A 20,735-nucleotide genomic window follows, 5' to 3' on the forward strand; every position below is an offset into this window, starting at 1 on the left:
CATCTCATTATCATCTTTAGGGATGGAGATCCAGGCTCCCCACATGCCTTCTGACATTGTGGGGACTGGGCTATTCCCACTCCCCATTTGCCCTTCCCTGACACTCTGTCAGGAGATTAACGACCTCATTACAGCCTGTCAAGGGTGGAAGTGCAGGGTCTCTAGCTAGCTTTTTCCGGTAGGTGTAGGGCCACAGTCTCTCCTCTGGCATTTAGCTAGACTAGGGCAGTTATTGTCTAAAAAATAAATTTGTCTTGAAATGCTGTCTTTGTCTTTTAGATATGGAAAGAACAGAGTTATGTTGGGGCTTTTTATTTTTTGGTCTATGTCCTTTGGTGTTTCCAGTTTGTAAGCTTCTCCAGCATCTGGTCTGGGATATATAAGGCTAAAAGACAACCCAGGGAACTCACCACCATGTCATTCCTTGGGATCCAAGTTCTCTAGAAGGTGTGTCATCTTATCTCTAACTTTCAAGGTCTTCTCACGTTTGGTTTATATACAGTGCCCAGGGATCAAAAGGGAAGTGTATTACACCATTTACCTCTTCCTGCTGGAAGCAGAAATCCTCAATTCTGATGCTTTTTAAAAATGTAAAACTATTGGAATTTCTAATGTATGGCCATATTATAAGAAAAATAATTTGATCTCTTATAATATATACAGCACTTATTTTGTTGTTTTAGATGATTTACTAAAACATCAAGAACAATTTTGGGTAATAATCTCAATAAGTAACATCCTTTTCTTTTTCCTGAAATGACTTTACCATTTTACCACTTAGAATGTTTGTTGCTTTTTTACAAGTAGTTTTAAAAACCGTATTTAGTAGTTTCTCTCCTATTTTACTTATTCATAATATTCCCTATGCCTTATTCACAAATCTAATCCACCACCTATTCCTGCTGAGTCTACAATTTTAAGTACATCTTAACTGCATTCTATTCTATCATCTTACTGTTAGAAGGGAGCATGAAGAGGGAGAAATGGAGAAAGAAAAATTGAAAAGGTGGAAAAGATGAATAGGTAGAAGAAGGAAAGAAGAAAGAAGAAACAGGGATCAGAGAACGAATGAATGAAAATAGTTGCCTCTCTCTGAGGGCATCATATACCACTCATATACATGGGAAATATTCTGCTGCTCCAATCATATGATGGGGCCTGTTCATCTCTGTGAGGCTGTCTTTGCTAATATATTTTTATACTTATGTGATATACCCTGAGCTGAGAAAACTATGTGAGGAGGCCTAAAGCTCAAAATCCCTATAGGCTCCACAAAACCATTTCTATTTTATAGTCTTCAGCTCTCTTAGCCTAACCTGGAAGTGAGGCACAAGGTCACATTGCTAGAGGATCTCACAAACCATTCTGGGGCTTCTTCCCATCCCTGAAATACAGGGCCTAAGTTTCTCATTTTCAGATACCCACAACATCTAATCTTTGCTTCTTGTTTGCTTTTCTTCTCAACACAATCAATGTGAAGCTGGAGGTACAGACTTGAAAAGAAGTGCTAAAAACAAAAGGCTAAACAAACAAAAAATCAGTGACTTTTCTTGGACTCGACAGAGAAATGAGGTTTAAAACAAACCACCATCCTGAAATCTTGAAGAATAGGCAAATCCAGAATCACAAATGATATATACTTACCCAAAACTGAAGCCACTAAAGCTATAAACTTGTAGGAACACTTAACTGATAATTTTGACAAGTTGCTGGAGGCTGAGTGTGGACTACAGTGAAAGTGAGAAACTCCCAGGAGTGGTAGTCTTGGGGGGAGGCACACTTTCATGGGCTTTACTTCCAGGAATCTCACCAGGTTCTCAGAGTGCAGATCCAAGAAAGATACCCTTGTAGCCCTGGCAGGAAGAGGGGAAGAGTCCTTGTGAATATCCTAATGAAATATGCCCAGAACCTTCTCCACAACAAAAGCCTGCTCTTCAGGAGGAAAGACTACCAGAGCCTTGTTCCAGAACCATGGTGGAAGGACATCCTGCTCACTCCTACTCCCTCTAGTTTTCCTATCTCACCTAAGGCAGGGACACAGAGAAGGGGACTACACAAGAAGAAATACATGCGAAGGTCACAGGTGCACTAAAACTCTGACATTTAACTGGAATATTGCAAAAGACTCCCTTTTCTCCCATACCATACCACCCCAGCAGCAGGGCTCCAATATATTAACAATGGGTTATAAAGGAATGAATTGCAAGACAGACTAAGGAAGAGAACTTAAGGAAGCCCAAAGTCAAAAGAGGAAACAAAATCTGGGATGCTAGAAGAATATGGAGCCTCTGACATCTAATACTAAAGGAAACTTTAAACAAAGCCTATCCCTGACAAGATTAACACATATCTTCACACAAGAGACCAATCTATCTCACTTCCTATTACCTAATACATCATGTCCAGCTTTCAAAAAAAGTTAGAAGGCACACTAAAAAGCAAAAAGAAAAAGTCTGAAGAGACAAAGGAAGCATAAGACTCAAATAAGAAAGAGTGTTGGACTCATCAAACAAGGAATTCAGCACACTGTAATTAATACATTAAAGGATCTAATGAAAAAAGCCAACAAAACGCAAAGAATAGATGGGGTAAAGTAAGCAGAATGATGGAAATTCTAAGAAAAAGATCAAAAGGAAATGCTAGAAAAAAATCATAACAACTGAAGAATGCCTTTGGTGGGTTCATCAGTAGACTGGACACAGCTGAGGAAAACTAGAAGGTAGATTAAGAGACAGCAAACTGAAAAGTAAATAGGAAAAATAATTTTAAAAAACCCAGAACACTGGGATGCCTGGGTGGCTCAGTCGGTTAAGCCGCTGCCTTTGACTCAGGTCATGATCCCAGGGTTCTGGGATTGAGTCCTGCATCAGGCTCCTTGCTCAGCAGGGAGCCTGCTTCTCTCTCTGCCTCTGCCTGCCACTCTGCCACTTGTGCTCTCTCTCTCTGACAAATAAAAATAAATAAATAAATAAAAGCTTTTTAAAAAACCCAAAACATTTAAGAACTGTGGGACAATTTCAAAAGATGAAATACATGCATTACCGGAACACAGAGAGAGAATGAAGCGAAGAAATATTGCAAATAATAATGGCTAAGAATTTTCCAAACTTAATGAAGACAACAAATCACAGATCCAGAAAGCTTAAAGAACATCAAACGGGGAAATACTAAAAGATTTACACTGAGGCACATACTTTTCAAACTGTAGAAGACCAAAGACAAAGAGAAAATCCTGAAAGAAGCTAGAAGAAAAAAGTATCTTACTTATAATGGAATATGGATAAGAACTACTGAAAGCTTCTCATCAGAAACCACACAAGCAAGTAGAGTGTGGAGGAAAATATTTAAAACATTAAAGAAAAAACCCACTGACCTATATTTCTGTATCTAGCAAAGTATCCTTTAAAAGTGAAGGAGAGGGGCGCCTGGGTGGCTCAGAGGGTTAAGCCTCTGCCTTCAGCTCAGGTCATGGTCTCAGGGTCCTGGGATGAAGCCCCCGCATTGGGCTCTCTGCTCAGCAAGGAGCCTGTTTCCCACCCACCCCCGCCTGCCTCTCTGCCTACTTGTGATTTCTCTCTGTGTGTCAAATAAATAAAATCTTTAAAAAAAAATAAAAGTGAAGAAGAAATACTTTCTCAGACAAACAAAAACTGAAGGAATTCATCACCAGTAGTTCTATCCTATAAGAACATGTTAAAAGATTTTCTTGGAGAAGGAAAACAATATAGGGCAGAAACTTGGAACTACATAAAGACAGGAGCATTGGAGAAGGAATAAATGAAGTTTTCCTTTAAAGGGGAAATCAAAACTGCAATTATAGATATTTTGGGATGCTTTAATCAAAGGAAATTTATGGAAAACATTTCTCCATTATTGTGTGCAATACATAAGAGAAACATTTCAAACATAAACATATATCCAGGATAAAAATAAAAGGATGGAATAAGTTATGGCACACAATAAACAAATGATATATTAATATCAGACATAGTATTTTAAGGTAAAATATTATTTTAGATGAAAAGTTCACTGTATAATATAAAAATCATAATTTAACAGATATGCAAGAAGAAATAAAACCAAAATCGTAGTGGAGTGAATGATAGAATAAGCATATGAAATAATGGGTCCATTTTGAAACTTCTACATAGATGCTATACATTGAGACCCAAACATAAAATATTAGTATGCTTCCTACTGGATATGTACCCCCAAAATACAAAAACACTAATTCAAAGAGATATATGCATCCCTATGCTTATTACAACAGTATTTACAGAAGTCAAATTATGGAAGCAGCCCAGGTGCCCCTTGATAGAGGAATGGATAAAGAAGATGTGGTGTATATATACAATGGAATATTATTCACCCATAACAAGAATGAATGGAGCTAAAGAGAATAAGGCTAAGTAAAGTCAGTCAGAGGAAGGTTAATACCCTATGAATTCACTCCTATGTGTAATTTAAGAAACAAACCCAACAAGTAAAGGGAAAAGAGAGAGAGAGAAAAACAAACCAAGAAACAGACTCAACTACAGAGAGCAAACTGATGGTTACCAGAGAGGAGGTGGGTGGGGGGAATGGGTGAAATAGATGATGAGGATTAAAGAACACAAGCATCACGATGAGCACCGAGTAATGAATAGAATTGTTGAATCATTATATTGTATATCTGAAACTAATATTATACTGTATGCTAACTATACTGGGAATTAAAAAAGTAAGAAATAAAAAAAATTATAGTGCCTCAAAATGAGCACTATAGAATTCTTAAAATCCAGTTAGACTTGCAGAATTTTGAGATACTTTATGGAGTTTTTGATGCCAATTTTCAGCATGAGAGCGGCAAAATGACATTTCAAATGATCTTGGAATAAACTTAAATAGGTTGCATCTTCCTTCACACTGACCAATTCCCTATTCCCTTCCAATTAATTCCTCACTCCCATCTCCACAGCAATTAATATTCTATTAATAAGGAGAAGATTATCAGAAGAGACAAGAGTAACCCTGCAAGGAGAACCTCATGCAGTCTGAGGGTGTTTGTTTGATATCTCATCAGATTATCTTACCATATGGGCTTTTGGTATCTTGTGGCTTAGAGACCCTCTGTCATTTGGACTGGAAAATTCACAAGTGTATCTGAATGTTCTTAGATACCTGGGATAAGATTTAGCTCCAAAGGTGTCCTCAATGTTCACCATCAGTATAAAACTTATAAACCTCCTAATTTGAGAATCATGAAGCATTAACAACTGTAATGGATACAGAGCTGAAGTTAAGTCATCACATACTTCAGCTTATGGCATGTTCTGGTTTCATTTTATAAAACAAGGATCATGTGAAAAACACTAGAAAAATGGTCCATAACAACTCCATTATCACACCCCCCCATGCACAATGATAATATACTGCATCTGCAAATGTTTTAGAACATAATGTTACTTAACAATTATTCTGATATTATAACATTTTCCAAGATATTAAAAAGCCTTTGTAAACTTCTTTATAATTATATACTATCCCATTATATAAATGTACCTACTCAACTAATTAACAAAGGGAGTTTTTCCATTTATTTTTGTCCATTAGATTATCATTGAGGTGATTTTTCCACACAAAGCTCTCTGTATATGTCCAATTATTTCCTTAGGGTATATTATTAGAAATGGAATTACTAGGTCAAAGAGGCATGAACTATTTTAAGGCTGTTATTCAATATCCAAATGCTTTCCAGAAAGTTTTATCAACACTAGCAATGTAGAAGTCCTCATGTGCCCTTGATCATATTCAGTATTTGCTTTAAAAATATCTTTTCTGGTTTGATAGACAAAATATTTAATTGATTTACATTGTATTTATGATTAATGAAGACAGCACTTAATTAAATAAATTAAATTAATTAAATAGTTAATACATAATTAACTAAATAATTGAGAACACACTTTTCAGTGTTTTTTAGTCACTTAATTAAGTCATTTAATTTTGTTTCTAATTTCTTGATCTAGGAAAACACGCAAATTATTACTTTCTTTTCTACCATTATTTCCTCCATTAAAAAAAAATGCTATGGGTGTCCTTACCCATTCAAAAGCCAAGTAAATACTCATTTTTTAAAAAGATTTTATTTATTTATTTGACAGACAGAGAACACAAGTAGGCAGAGAGGCAGGCAGAAAGAGAGGGAGAGAGAGAAGCAGGCTCTGCACTGAGCAGAGAGCCCGATGCGGGGCTCAATCCCAGGACCCTGGGATCATGACCTGAGCCAAAGGCAGAGGCTTTAACCCACTAAGCCACCCAGGCGCCCCGTAAATACTCATTTTTAAGGAAAGTAATTCAGAAATGCATACTTAGGCACCTAAAATAATTCATACCTTCTTAGTAATTTATTTATTAAGACTTTGTTCTTAGGGAGAAATTATACAAATTAAATTATTCTGATGTTTAAACAATGACAGAAGCCTAGTTTTATTACAGCATGAAGAAAACATAATACCAATTTAGCAGGCTATTGAATGTGACTTTTAAAGTTGCCTCAGAATTTTAGTTAAAGCCACATAGCTTAAAAAAAAAAGATACCAAGTATCTCCCTATTCTAAAGGGAGCCACCAAGGAGTTCTGAACACATTCCTACAGGACTTACACAGAATAGCAGAGTAGTCACCCTACTAATACTTATTCTATTCCTTCACTGACCAAATGTACTTAGAGACTAGAAAAATTCAGTGTTGTAAGTCTTGCTTTGGGAAAGAGTATTTTCCCTCCTTTGTCAAAGCCATGGGAGCAGCAATCCAAAGAATCACTTATAGAGACCGGGGAGCCTGCATGGGATAAGAACAGAGGGACGTATTTTATCACACTTTAGATATTTAATAGTTTCTCCCTAGATTCAAATTTCTGATGACTACTCAGGTTTGTCACTCCTAAAGGCTTTTCTACATTGACTACATTCCTATAGCTTTACTTCACTATGTATTCAACTATATCGAACTAACATTTGAACTCTGGCTGAAAGACCCATGATCAATCACTACATTCATAGGGTTTATCTCTACTGATGAATTTTCTGATGTTAACAAAATCTGAAGCCCGGCTAAAAGCTCTTTAATGTGCTTTATACATGTTTTCTCACTATCATAACTTTTTTGGTGACCTATAATGTCTGAAATTGAAATTGGATAAAGAAAGCAAAGATCCTATGACCCACACCATGGGCTGCCTGCCCTATGTATGGGTTCATCCTCATGAACAACAGTGTCTGAGATTAGAGCACAATTATTCTAAAATTTACTGTAGTCTTGTTTCCAATCCTGCATCTATCCCAAGCCTTAAACATCTATCCTTTGAAGGGAAGTAAATCTGCCTCTTTAACGTGACTTTATACTCCTAAATTTCTTAAGTTTGAAGTCATGAAGATATACTCTTAGAATATGTGGTCATATTCTCTGTGATCTAAAGATCTTCTTTAAACCCCTGATTCTGAATATGTTTCTTGTTTTGTTCAGACTCTTCCTTCTCACCTTGATAATAAAAATTTTAGAAGTACAACTGTCACTTATATCTGAAACTTGGCAGTACTGAGGAAACAAGCTCAAAGAAGAGAAAAGGAAGAAGCAAAGGAAGAGAAAAAGGAAAAGGAAAAGGAAAGGACTGTCTAACAAGTCTCCACCATACAGCTTCCTATAAGGCAAGTCAGGGACTGGATTTACCCTCCAACCTGGCAGAAACACTAAAAAAGGTGGGGGGGGGACAAACATATGAAATCATTATTTCTAAGACATCAGACATCAGGCAGTGAAAAAATAGTGATCCCTGAGAGATGGTCATGGTGGCAGCGATGGGGAATGAGGTGAGCTTCTACAATCTGGAATAGTTTCTAGTTCATGGTGCAATGAAGGAGAATGCAGTTGGAGCCCAGAGGATTTCCTTCGCTGAGTTAACAGAGATGAGATCAGAAAGAACAAGGTGATTAGAGTTCAGAGAACAAGAATACCAAAAAGTAGAGAGCTGCACTTAAGGAGAATTCTGAAGAATTTTGGAAGATTGTCATAAACTATCCAGTAGAATATTGATCAGTTAATGCATGTAAGTAAATTACACAAAGTGGGGGAAAGAACCACCTGAAAAGATTAGAGGGTACAAATGTCAAAAGCTCACACAGGTTTGGGGATAATGCCTGTTCCCACCTATTACTACCATCCAGAGCAGAAAAACTCATAATTCATGAGGCATGGAGTGTTCAGATGGGCCTCACTTCACTAGTCTGGGATAATTAGCTTTATGCAAAACACTGCTGTTGTCCTGCCTAAAATCTTAAAAGCAAAACTCAAGAAAGATTTAACTCCTTCGAAATAACTGCATCCCATAAAAACCTAAAGAATTATACAAAATATCGAGCACCAACAGGCAAAAAATTTACCCAAATTTCACAAAAATGTAAAGTTCAAAGGTAAAGTTCATAATGCCTAGCATTCAAAAAACAAACAAAAAACAAAACCAGACATGCAAGGAAGCAGAAAAATGTGAGGGCAAAAGAAATCAATCAATCCAAATTGACCCACAACTTACAAAGATGTTATATTTAGCAGACAAGCTAATTTTAAAAGTTACTATAATTGGGGTGTCTGTGTAGTTCAGCTGGTTTAAGCATCTGACTCTTGATTTTAGTTCAGGTCATGATCTCAGGGTGGTGAGAATGAGCCCCACCTCAGGCTCCAATACCTGCTTAAGATACTCTCTTCTCCCTCTGCCCCTCCCTCCACTCCCATGAGAGTTCTCTGTCTCTCTCTCTCTAAAAAAAGTACTATAACTATGTTCCTTATGTGCAAAAAGCTAGAAAAAGTCATGTTAAGTAGAGAAATGAGACATTTTTTAATAAGGTACAAGTCGTGTCTAGTAATAAAAACCATAATATTTGAAATGAAATATTCACTGGATGGAATTAGTGAATAGATTAGTGAACTTGAAGACACAAAAGAAACAAATATTCTAAACGAAATAAAAATAAAATACATTTGAAAAATAAAAAGAGCATAGGAGTGCCTTTGTTCATGCTATTTCCTCTTCTGGGAACACTCTTCCCCCATCCCAACCATCCATCCATCCTTCAATCAATTAATTCTGAATCTGCCTTCTGCTCTTAATTCAATTGTCACTTCCATCCTTCGTTGGTCTTCCAGAGTAGGTCAAACCCTCTTTAAATCTATTCGCAGAACCATGCACTTAGCTTCCACAACACTTATTACAGTGTCAACCTCACAAATATTTGGGTCTGTGATTAATGTCTGTCTTTAATTGCAAGACAGTAAGCACCATGAGGGCAGAGAAAACATGTCTGTTTTTATCTCCAGAATCTCAAACTATGCCAGTCTTATAGTGCCCCTTATACATGGAATCCTACCTGTTATCTTTTACCTCTGGGATTTTTTTTCTTTTTACATTGCACACCTTATTTATTTATTTATTTATTTATTTATTAACATATAATGTATTATGTACTTCAGGGGTACAGGTACCCTCTCTTCCATATCCACAACCATTCTCCTTTTCTCTTAGCTATATCCTACCTAACATCCCTTCTTTCTTACTAAATAAACCTTGACTTTTATTATAGGTGACAACATTCTTAGCTGTAAACTTACATTTCCCAGACACCCTTGTAGATAGTGGTGGCCATGTGTCAGTTCTGTCCTCTGGATGTAAGTGGAAATTGTTGGGTAAGATTTTTGGGAAAGTGCTGTATAAAGCAAACTGATTCTACTGACAAGGTATTTTGTCCTCTCCTTTTCCTTATCTTCCTACCTGAAGCAGACATGATGAATAAAATTGTATAGGGCATCCTGCAACCATGAGGCACCTGAAAGAAGGGAGCCGCATGCTAACAGTAATGAAACAAAAAATATATATATGTCTGGGGTCTGAGACACTGAAGAAATCATGGGGGACTTCAACCCACTAAATTTTAGATAAAGATATCTCCTAATCATTTTTCAACAACTCATTTTCACTGAAGAAGGCATAGGGGACTTCACACTGAAGAAATCCTGGGGGACATCAACCCACTGGATTTTAGATAAATAACGATATCTCCTAATCATTTTAAACAACTCATTTTCAGATTTGTCACCCACATACTTTTCCCACTCCTCAATGACATTCGAAACTGCAATTTTCCCATCATATGCTTTATTCAACAACCTCACTCAGACATTCGTGATATCCACACTCCAAATTATCATAACACTTTCTACTCCCCCTTATCACAAATACTCACCATGTCTCTCTGCTCCTAAAAGTGGATACACTTCTCATATCCCCCGGCATTCCATATACATCCAAACACTAACCCTATCACTTCTACTACGAATCTATCTTCTACTATAGCTTAAACTTTCCTCATTCCACCTACTGTCTACTTCCTCCTATGATTACTTGAAATACCCATCCACATTTTTACACATAATAATACCACTGTTTCATTGTGTCCTTTACCATTATCTCTCCCTCCTCACTTTCTCACATAACCACACACACACACACACACACACACACACACACACACTTCTCATCTTCCACAGTATGACATACATCATGTCCGTAACTACCATTATCACATATATTCTGATCTTGTCCTATCACTATCATTCGCACTGAACCTCCTTCATTTTCAGTGATTTCAGACAATTCTCCCCCATTATTCACTGTCCCCAATGTCATGATTATCACATACCTTGCTTGTTCATATCACTCCCACTATCCTACTGTCACTCATTACTCTCCCCACCTCTGCATCAAACACGTGGCCCAGATCATCCAATTTTACACATGGTGCCCATCCCCTGAAATCCCATTTTCTTTTTTCCCTTCCCTTCTCTTCTCCGCACCCATACCCACACACTTTCCCAATATGAAGATATTACATGCACCCAGGTAATACAGAGAAATTTCTCACCTGAAGCTTCATTTCAAAGCTCTAGTAAGTAGAGACACATACCATGCTCAGAAGGTATAAAGGTATAATACTTAATGTTCCCATTTGGTAAATAGTTGTGAATGGATTCCTTTTGGTACATTTGCCTTTAAGAAGCATTTCTTCATATTTTAGTACAGCATTTAGATGAGGTTTTTAAATACTTCACTGATGTGTCCATTTTTAATTATGGTCTATGCAGTTAAGCTCTCTGCACTATACTTAAAGACTTCCCAAAACATCCTAATAGCTTTTCTTGTTACAGCAAAACTGTGATATTTTTGGTCCTGCAGAGACAGACAGCTTCAAGCAAATGGCAGCAATACTGAATATATCACTGAGCTGTGTTAGACGGAACACTTAATCTTTACTTCTCATATTTCCATGTGGAAGGACTTCAAGTAGACTAACACTCTTGCTTTTCTACCCACGGGAGAATGAATGAGTTATAAGACGAGTATGTTTGAAAGACATATCTGTGTGTGCTTGGCTCATGCCCTTGCTCTCTCTCTGCTTTTCTCCCAGGGGTTTGTATGCCTATGGAGAACATGCATTCTGACTAGCTCCTTGCCATTCAATAAGGGGCCTACTTTTGGCCTGGAGTCTCTCGGTTTTTCAGCTGGGGTCCAGCATTAGGAAGTTCACACTAAAACTGCCTTCTCCAACCATCTGTATCAGTAATGAAGAAGATATTTTGATCTCCATCTATCTGATTTCTGAATTTATATTTCAACTGGTCTGAACCTAAGCAGGGAAGACAAAGTGTTATTTATTAGTCTTTTAAAATTACCACACCATTGAAATCATGAAAATTCTTTCCATAGTTTGGCTATTGTGGACATTGCTGCTATAAACATTCGGGTGCACGTGCCCCTTTGGATCACTAGATGTCCATCAACAGATGAATGGATCAAGAAGATGTGGTATATATACACAATGGAATACTATGCAGCCATCAAAAGAAATGAAATCTTGCCATTTGCGACAACATGGATGGAACTAGAGCGTATCATGCTTAGCGAAATAAGTCAAGCAGAGAAAGACAACTATCATATGCTCTCCCTGATATGAGGAAGTGGTGATGCAACATGGGGGCTTAAGTGGGTACGAGAAGAATAAATGAAACAAGATGGGATTGGGAGGGAGACAAACCATAAGTGACTCTTAATCTCACAAAACAAACTGAGGGTTGCTGGGGGGAGGGGGTTATGGAGAAGGGGGTGGGATTATGGACATTGGGGAGGGTATGTGCTTTGGTGAGTGCTGTGAAGTGTGTAAACCTGGTGATTCACAGACCTGTACCCCTGGGGATAAAAATATATGTTTATAAAAAATTAAAAAAAAAAAGTCAAAAGTAGAGAGGGACAGAAAAAAAAAAGAAATCATGAAAATTCTTTACTTGCTTTATTGTTTGAACACAAGCTAAGTTTTTAAGTGAGATTTGATTTTGATTAGAACTTAAGACAAACGCTTGGGAGCAATTAAGAATAGGTCTAAATAAGGAAACTGTATGTCACCACCCCTAAACTCCCAATTTCTCTAGATTAGGGAGTCCAGAATCTGAAGGAGTAGAGTTACCATTATACAGTAAGTACTACTTAAACAGGATAGTGGGGAGTAGACACCAACCAGATTGATCTTCCTTGGCTATACTGTTAAGTCTTAGGATGGCAAAACCAAAAGAGCTCTGTCATGGAATGGGGTGGCAAACCTTTATATGGAATATTAGAAAGGGGTTCGGCCATTCATCCAGATTTACGGAAGCCTTATTAAAGGAAGATCAGTGTGAACCATTCCTTATAGGGTAAAAAACCTTTTAATAAAAAACTAGAATTTAGTCTGATAGGATGCTCTTGTTAAAAACTCTAAAATTTGGATCCAGCAGTCATTTTAGTTCTCATTCTTTTTGCTAGTTAGCTTCATGCCAGCTTTGGAGCCCCTGCATACAAACTTAAATACTGTGTTTGTCTGCTCTCACTGAAAGACCACCATTTCAGAGAACAATTTGTGTCCAAGGTGACTAGGCCCAAATATTGAAATTTTCAGTTCTACCCTGAAACAATCAGTGTTGTGAAGGAATGCCAACTGTTCTCTGGAAATACATCAGTGTAAGGATTAGAATTCATATGTGACCACTTTTGCAGAGGAACACTTTTCATACTTACACATAGTTGGTATTCTAGAGGTACTGACTCAAATGTGCCTTTTCCAATCTACATTGAAGCTAATAACAAACAAAATTATATCTCAGCAGAGAAATAAAACAAAACTGTTGGATAAAATTATGTGAAAACTTGACCAAAGAGTAATAAGTACAACTAAGAAAAGTCAAGCTCAGCACATACTTATCAAAAATTTTCTGGAAGTTCAAAGCTTTAAAATGTTCCAATTAAATAATAAAATGAAAAATGATGGGTCACCAATAAGCTTTGAGTTACCGGACTAGAAATTTATACACAGCACTTTAATAATAATAATAGTTACTATTATTATAAAGTAATAGAGCCAATGAAGTACAAGATACTTAGGAACATACCACGTGAATATGGATGGGTAGATAGGGTAGTTAAAGGAGAAAAGAGACATGGGCAAGAGAGGCCACATTAAATAAATGACAGAAGAAAAAGGGCCCTCTGAACTCCAGACAAGACTGACTTACCTATCCATTCACCCATCCATTTATTAATGTATGCTTCTACAAGTCATTTAATCAATACATTTAATAAGGATCTATTATGTATCTGGCAGTTTTCTAGGGACTTAAGATACATCAGTGAACAAAATAGACAAAAATCCCTGCCTTCATGGAGCTTCCATTTTAAGATCCACTTAAGCATACCCTGATCAAAATTTCTGAATTCAAATAATAAAGAAAATATCCTATAAGCTTACAGATAAAGAAAAAATTACCTACAATAGAAAAAATAAATTAGATAGACATAGGACTTTCGTCCTAACACCAAACTTCATGACATCATTTGCTAATTTTCCCAGAAATGGCTTTATTAAATTTTCAGGGAAGGTGAAGTCAGTCTTCAGCCCAGAACCCGTTTTCAGACTAACAAGGGCAAATCACCCATTCCTCATGCAACAAGATTTGTGCTTGCTTTTCATTTTTTTTTTCAAAATTAAACAGAATGTTGTTTGCAGTATCACCTGTAACGTACAGGTGAAAAAACTATAAGAAAACCAGGGGGATTATTAATACAATAGCCAGTGTAGTGCTATCTCTAGGTGGAGACAGAAAGGAGTGTGACCAGAAGGGCACATGGGGAGGGTGGGCACTAAGGTACCACCAATGTTCTTACTTGTCCTGGCTAGTGGGTTTACTGATATTACTTTATTTATATTATTTTATATGTAAATAGCAATTCATTTAACAAATAATAAGTGCTTATCATGTATCAGGCATAATTATTACTCAGGCACTGGGGACACAGAAATTAGATAAATCACTGTCCTTATGGAGCTTGCAAATTATAAAAAGAAATAATAAAAATTTCTAGAGCCTAAATATGAACTGAAGGAGTCTACCAAGTGTCCAGCACAACAGATGCCATAGTCACACATCATCACAAAATGTCGGAAATCAGTGATAAAGTGGAAATCCTAAAAGCTTCCAGGAATCAGGAATAGAAATATTCCAGACTGAAGCAGAAGAAAAGGCCCTAGAAAGGGGATTTCCAGAAAAAAAATTTTTCTGGATACTCTGACTTACTTGGGAACACGTAGAAAAAAAATCAGACATGAGAGATCTGATGGAAAGGATAGGAATATATTAAAAAATGGAGGGGAAAAGCAATTATTATCTCTAGAAATGACAAAAAGGTATACAAGAGAAATTTAATCACAATTAACTACTTGTCTTTTTAGTAGTTTGCCCAATGTTAATAAACATCATTAAGCAAAATATATGCTATAACTATATTAAAAGGATGGAGAAGAAAAATGGTAGAGAGTTTAATTTTGATCTACTATAAATGGGCAATCAGCAGCTAATATCTGAAATAATGCAATATACAGGCGTATTTTGTTTTATTGTACTTCACTTTATAAAGCTTCATAGATAGCTACATTTTTAAAAAAAAGATTTTATTTATTTATTTGGGATAGAGATAGCAAGAGCAAGTGAGCGAGAGAGAGAGAGAACGGGGAGAGGGACAGAGGGGCAGAGGGAGAAGGAGAAGCAGGCTCTCCAGTGAGCAGGGAGCCCAACGTGGGGCTCCATCCCTGGACTCTGAGATCATGACCTGAGCCAAAAAAAAACACTTAACCAACTGAGCCATCCAGGTGCCCCAGATTGTTGCACCTTTTTTTTTTTAAACAAATTGAAGATTTGTGGCAGCTCTGCATCGAGCAAATCTATTGGTACCAAATTTCCAACAGCATTTGCTCACTTTGTGTCTCTGTGCTACATTTTGGTAATTCTCACAGTATTTCATATTTTTTTAGTATTATCATATTTGTTATGGTGATCTGTGATCAGTGATTACAACTCACTGAAAGCTCAGATGATATGATGGTCATCATTTTTTAGCAATAAGGTATTTTTCAATTAAGGGCTGTATGTTGCTTTTTTAGACATAATGTCACTGTACACTTAAGGGACTACAGTATAGTGTAAACACAAATTTTATACGCAAAACCAAAAAAAATTCATTTGACTTACTTTATTGCAATATTCACTATTGCAGTTGTCTGGAGCTGAACCCAGAGTATCTCCAAGCTATGCCAGTATAGCCATATTATTTAGCATTATTGAGATAAAAACCAAAAGAAATAGCCAATGTATTTCAAAGCAGGCTACTTCAGGTATTTGAGCCTGGTGGGTGGTAAAGGTGAAGGTAAACAATACTATTTTTTGTTACTATTTGGTTTTTAAGCCATATATAGGTCTTACTATAATAAATAATATATATTATGTTATTATAATATATATAATAAAAATACAAAATAAAATATATTTTAGTTATGACTGGAGCCATTTAATTATAAAGGAAAGAGATGTGATGAGACCTGGGAATTGCTGAAATTAATATGGCCAACAGAATAGATCAAAAGATAGGGTACATGTAAATGTAGAAACTGAGGGGCCCCCAATGTTTGCTTTTTATTCTTTTGCAACTCTTTCATAAGGAGGTGCTCCAAATTGCTCTTAAATTGTTAAAGAGGAGTTTTACACTTGAGAAGTGACTGCCAGAGGGCTTGGTAACCCCAGTCTTACAGGTAGCATGTGACTGGGAATTTGGGGTCCAAATCAGTCAGGAACCAGGGAACCCAGAGACTAAAAACAGGAAAGGGAAGATTTACTCTGGGAAAGAAGCCTGGACCACCACAAGAGGGCACAACTAGAATGTAATAGTTCCTCTGGTCCCCCTCCTACTTTTCCTGCAGCTCTTTCTCAGCTTGCTTTTGCCCTCCCTTAAAATGCTTGTTTCAGGGATCCTGCCCTGCTCTCCTGCGCTCACTTTTTATTCCCTCACTCCATACACTCCCCTGGAGCAGTCCCATTCATACCTTAAAACCACCACCTCTATGCTTAATAACTTCCAAATCAATCTATAATCTTACTTGCTTAATGGCAGCTTAATCAATTCCTGACTACCTACTGGATAATTCCTCTTGGACATCTGAAGGTGCTTGAGACTTTGCATGTTCAATACTGAACTCATCATCCCCCCGCAGCTCATAGAATGGCGCTTTTTTTTTTTTTTAAGGATTTATTTGAGAGAGAGAGTGAACACGGTAGTGGGAGAAGGAGGGGCAGAGGGAGAGGGAGAAGCAGACTCCCCATGGTCAGGAAGCCCAATGCAGGGCTCAATCTCAGAAACCTGGGATCATGACCTGAACCGAAGGCAGATGATTAACGGACGGAGCCACCCAGACACCCCCCTGCCCCATGGGATGGCTTTTACATCTCAACGACCTATGGCAGAAAGAAAATGGAGGATCACACTAGATTTGTTCTTCTCCACTGGCTCTCACCCTCTGCCCCATATTCAGTCAGTGACTGAGTTCTTAATTTCTCACATGTATGTATTCTCATTTCCTTCCCATTGCCTTAACTCGGGCTTTAACAGCTCTACTCTTCTGTAATAGCCTCTGAATTGGTCTTCCTGTACCCCGTTCTGCTTTTCCAGTCTATCCATTATACTCTCATTGACTAGATAGTTCTAAAATGCAAATCTGATCCTGTTAATCCTGTGATTAAAATCTCCAAATATCTCCCCACTGTTATTTGTATAGCACTCAAGGCTCTCCCTGATCTAACCAGTCTCCTTTTCATCACACCCTCTCTCACTCTCTATGTTCCAACTACACTTAGCTTCTTAAACATACCATAAACATACTGTAAACACAGAGTTATTTCGAATGAAGTATCTTTGCTCATACCACCACTGCTTGGAATGCCTGACCCTCTGCTATTCCTCAGCCCCAGCAGTTAACACTGGTAACATCTACACACCTTTCATTATTTAACTTAAGCATTAATTTCTTTTTGTAACCCTCTCCCACCCACTGAAATTAACTATTTTCACCTTTGTGTCTCTAATGTACTCTATATGTATTTTTTTTTGTCCAACATGTGTTAAGAGTCTGCTGTGTATATTTGTTTACATGTCTCTTCTACTAGTATTAGCTCTTTTGGGAGCAGAGAAGCGTGTCTTACATCTCTACTCAAAGTATCTATCACAGTGCCTGGTATAGAGAAGATGTTTAACAAATGTTTCTGAATGACTAAGAGTCATCATGAGGATATAATATATGAGGCCAGTCTGACACTAAACTCACATCTATGGCAGACATTAGTAATCATCCCCAATATTGTTTCCCTGGACCTCAGACTCGTTCTCAAGACAGCATACTATGAAAACCTATTTCAATCAGTTGGAATTGGCATGACATATACAATTTATTTTTTCTCCTAGAGCATGGGCTGCCACAACGATGTGCCTCAATAATTATCAGAGTTGATCTAAGAGAATTAATATGGTATTAGGCAGAGTATCTCCTGAACAACATTTGCAATAGTATGACTACAGCAATGGCACATCTAACAAAGGAATGTTGTAACAAAAATCAGCATTGTGAGGTAAATTCTGTTCATGTGCATCCAGCACTGCCCACTGGAGAGACATCTTGTTATCAGAGAAGACAAAATCCCATATATTGACATTCTGATTTATACTTCAGTTTTGTCAATTCATTCAGAAAATATTCATCTCCAAGGATCAGAAATCTGGTAACAAGCAAAGTGCTATACCTGAAAGACCAGGTAACAGGCCTATCACACTTGGAGAAACAATGGATCAATTTATCACCTTCATTTCTTCTGCATCCAGACCCCCTGGAAAAAAACAGTAAAGACTAAAAAAACCTCTTTCTCAAGTGAAAAACAACCTACTGGAGCATTTTTTCCAAATCCCAAAAATCTCACTCTAAAATCACTCACACTGATTTTTGAGTGCTAGAAAATTGAATATTCCTGTGGCAATTTCAAGTAGCGGTTCCTCTGAATACTGGGTAACAAACAAGCAACCTTTATCTATACCCACCCAAGGAGAAAATCATAGCATATACCCTAGTTTCCTTATTCCTTATGGACTAGATTCTGTTTATTTTGGCTCATCTAGTTATAATTCTTAAAATGACCTGGCTCTGTTTCTAAAGCTCCTGGTACATCTGTCTGTCTTCCATTCCTATTCAGTCTTTCTTAGAATTGGACAGCTCTCCCTTACTTCCTGATGATGAAGCTGTCCTAGTTAATCTCAGAGTCTGTGCTCCCTACACTACGCCAAAGTGCCTAAATCATGAGAAGTGGTTACAGGATGGACATTTGAGAACCGAATTTTGTTATGAGTGAAATCTTCTAAGATTAGAGGTAATCCCTATTCAAAGGGAGTTAGGGAACTCTTACTCCATTTTATGGAGCCTAATGTGGAATTTCTGGGACCATCTACCAGATTCCAAAACTGACTTAAGGGCTTCCAAAACTCACTGCACTAAAGAGTGAATTCCAATTTCTGGAATTAATTCCTTAATGATGAATAAAGGCTAACACATCTCTGAAAATATACACATTGCCATTACAAACCCCTAACAATTAAATTATGCAGGATTCAAATCCTGGCTCTTCCAGTGATAGCTATGTGACCTTAGGAAAATTCTTCCATCTCATTTCTTCAGTTTCTTCACATTTAAAACAAGAGTAAGAATTCCTCAATCAAATGCTTGTTGGAAGAGCTAAATGATTAAACAAACTACATAAAGTTCTTACACTGCTTGGCACATGGTAGGTGTATAATTATATGGAATGAGTGTATTTTAATCAACTTTTATTATGAATCTTTTTTTTTTTCATTTCTACCACGATCTGATTTTCTCACAAAGACCTTCCCACATCATTACATCAGTAAGATACTGTACTGTCTAATGCTGAATACAATTATACTTCAAATTGAAGGCCATTTCAGAATGCATGGGTGGCTCAAGTCATGATCGCAGCAGCGTCCAGAGATGGAGCCCTGCATCAGGCTATCTGCTCAATGGGGATTCTGCTTCTCTCTCTGCCTCTCCCCCTGTATGTATTCTCATTCTCTCTCTAATAAATAAATAAAATCTTTCAAATAAAACTGAAGGCCTTCCTACATTCACTGTACCTGAAAGATTCTTCTCCACTATGGACCCACCAAAGACTAAATCCTGCTGAAAGCATTCTCACATTTTTTATAAACATAGAAGATCCCATCCTTATGAATTACTTGACAATAGATAAAACAGCCTCTAAATGAAGGCTTATTCATTACAGGTACAGTTTCCTCCAAAATGAATTGATAGATGATAAACAAGGATCTTCGTCTATCTCCATTTTAAGTTTTCTGATGTTCCATAAGGACTGATTATCACCAAAATCCCTTCCCCACATTTAGTGCACACCATAAGGTTTCTTTGCACTGTCAATTCTTTCATGCTTAGCAAGGTTTGAGCTGGATCTGCAAGTCTTCCCACAGGCATTGCAAACATAGAGCTCTCCTCCCCTATGAGCCCTCTTACATTAAAAAAAAAAAGTCTGGGATTACCTGGGTGGTTCAGTTGGTTAAATGTCTGCCTTCAACTCAGGTCACAATCCTAGGGTCCTGGGATCAAGACCTGCATCAGGATCCCTGCTCAGCAGAGAGCCTGCTTCTCTCTCTCCTTTTGCCGCCCTGCTTGTTCTCTCCCCCCCACTCCACCCCATCTCTGTCAAATAAATAAAATCTTTTTTGAAAAGTAAAAATTAAAAAAAATTTTTTTAAGTCTGAGCTTGTCCTAGAGTCTTTCCCATAGTCAATACATTCAAAGAGTTTCTCCCTGCATTTTCATATGATTGAAAAAGCTTGATTACCCACTGTAATTTCTCTCACACTGGGGAAGTTTTCCTACCCTATGAAATCTCTGGTGTTGAAAGAGAATTAAATTCGGCCTGAGGCCTCTTCATGTTTTCATAGCCATATGAATTAATAAATTCTCAGGTGTGAATCCTCAGATGTCAAATAAACTCAGCATCATGACAAAAAATTTCTATATTCATTACCTTCACACGGTTTCTCTCTACTATGAGTACTCTGAGGCATCGACCTTGAACACCAACAAAAGGCTTTTAGACATTAATCATACATGTAGGGCTTCTCCCCACTGGAAATTTTCTAGTGTCTCACAAATTCTAAAACCTTCGCGGAGTTATGTTCCTATAAACTATACCTCTGTTACCCAGTTACTCCATCCC

The 20,735-nt window shown here is 37.3% G+C and overlaps 1 protein-coding gene across 1 annotated transcript in view; it reads right to left on the reverse strand.

Moving 5' to 3' along the window:
- MAGED1 (MAGE family member D1) overlaps positions 1 to 20,735 on the reverse strand; it is a 59,459-nt gene that overhangs the window by 15,087 nt on the left and 23,637 nt on the right. The window lies entirely within an intron of this gene.

The sequence above is a fragment of the Mustela nigripes genome, chromosome X, assembly GCF_022355385.1.
Source record: "Mustela nigripes isolate SB6536 chromosome X, MUSNIG.SB6536, whole genome shotgun sequence".
NCBI lineage: Eukaryota > Metazoa > Chordata > Mammalia > Carnivora > Mustelidae > Mustela > Mustela nigripes.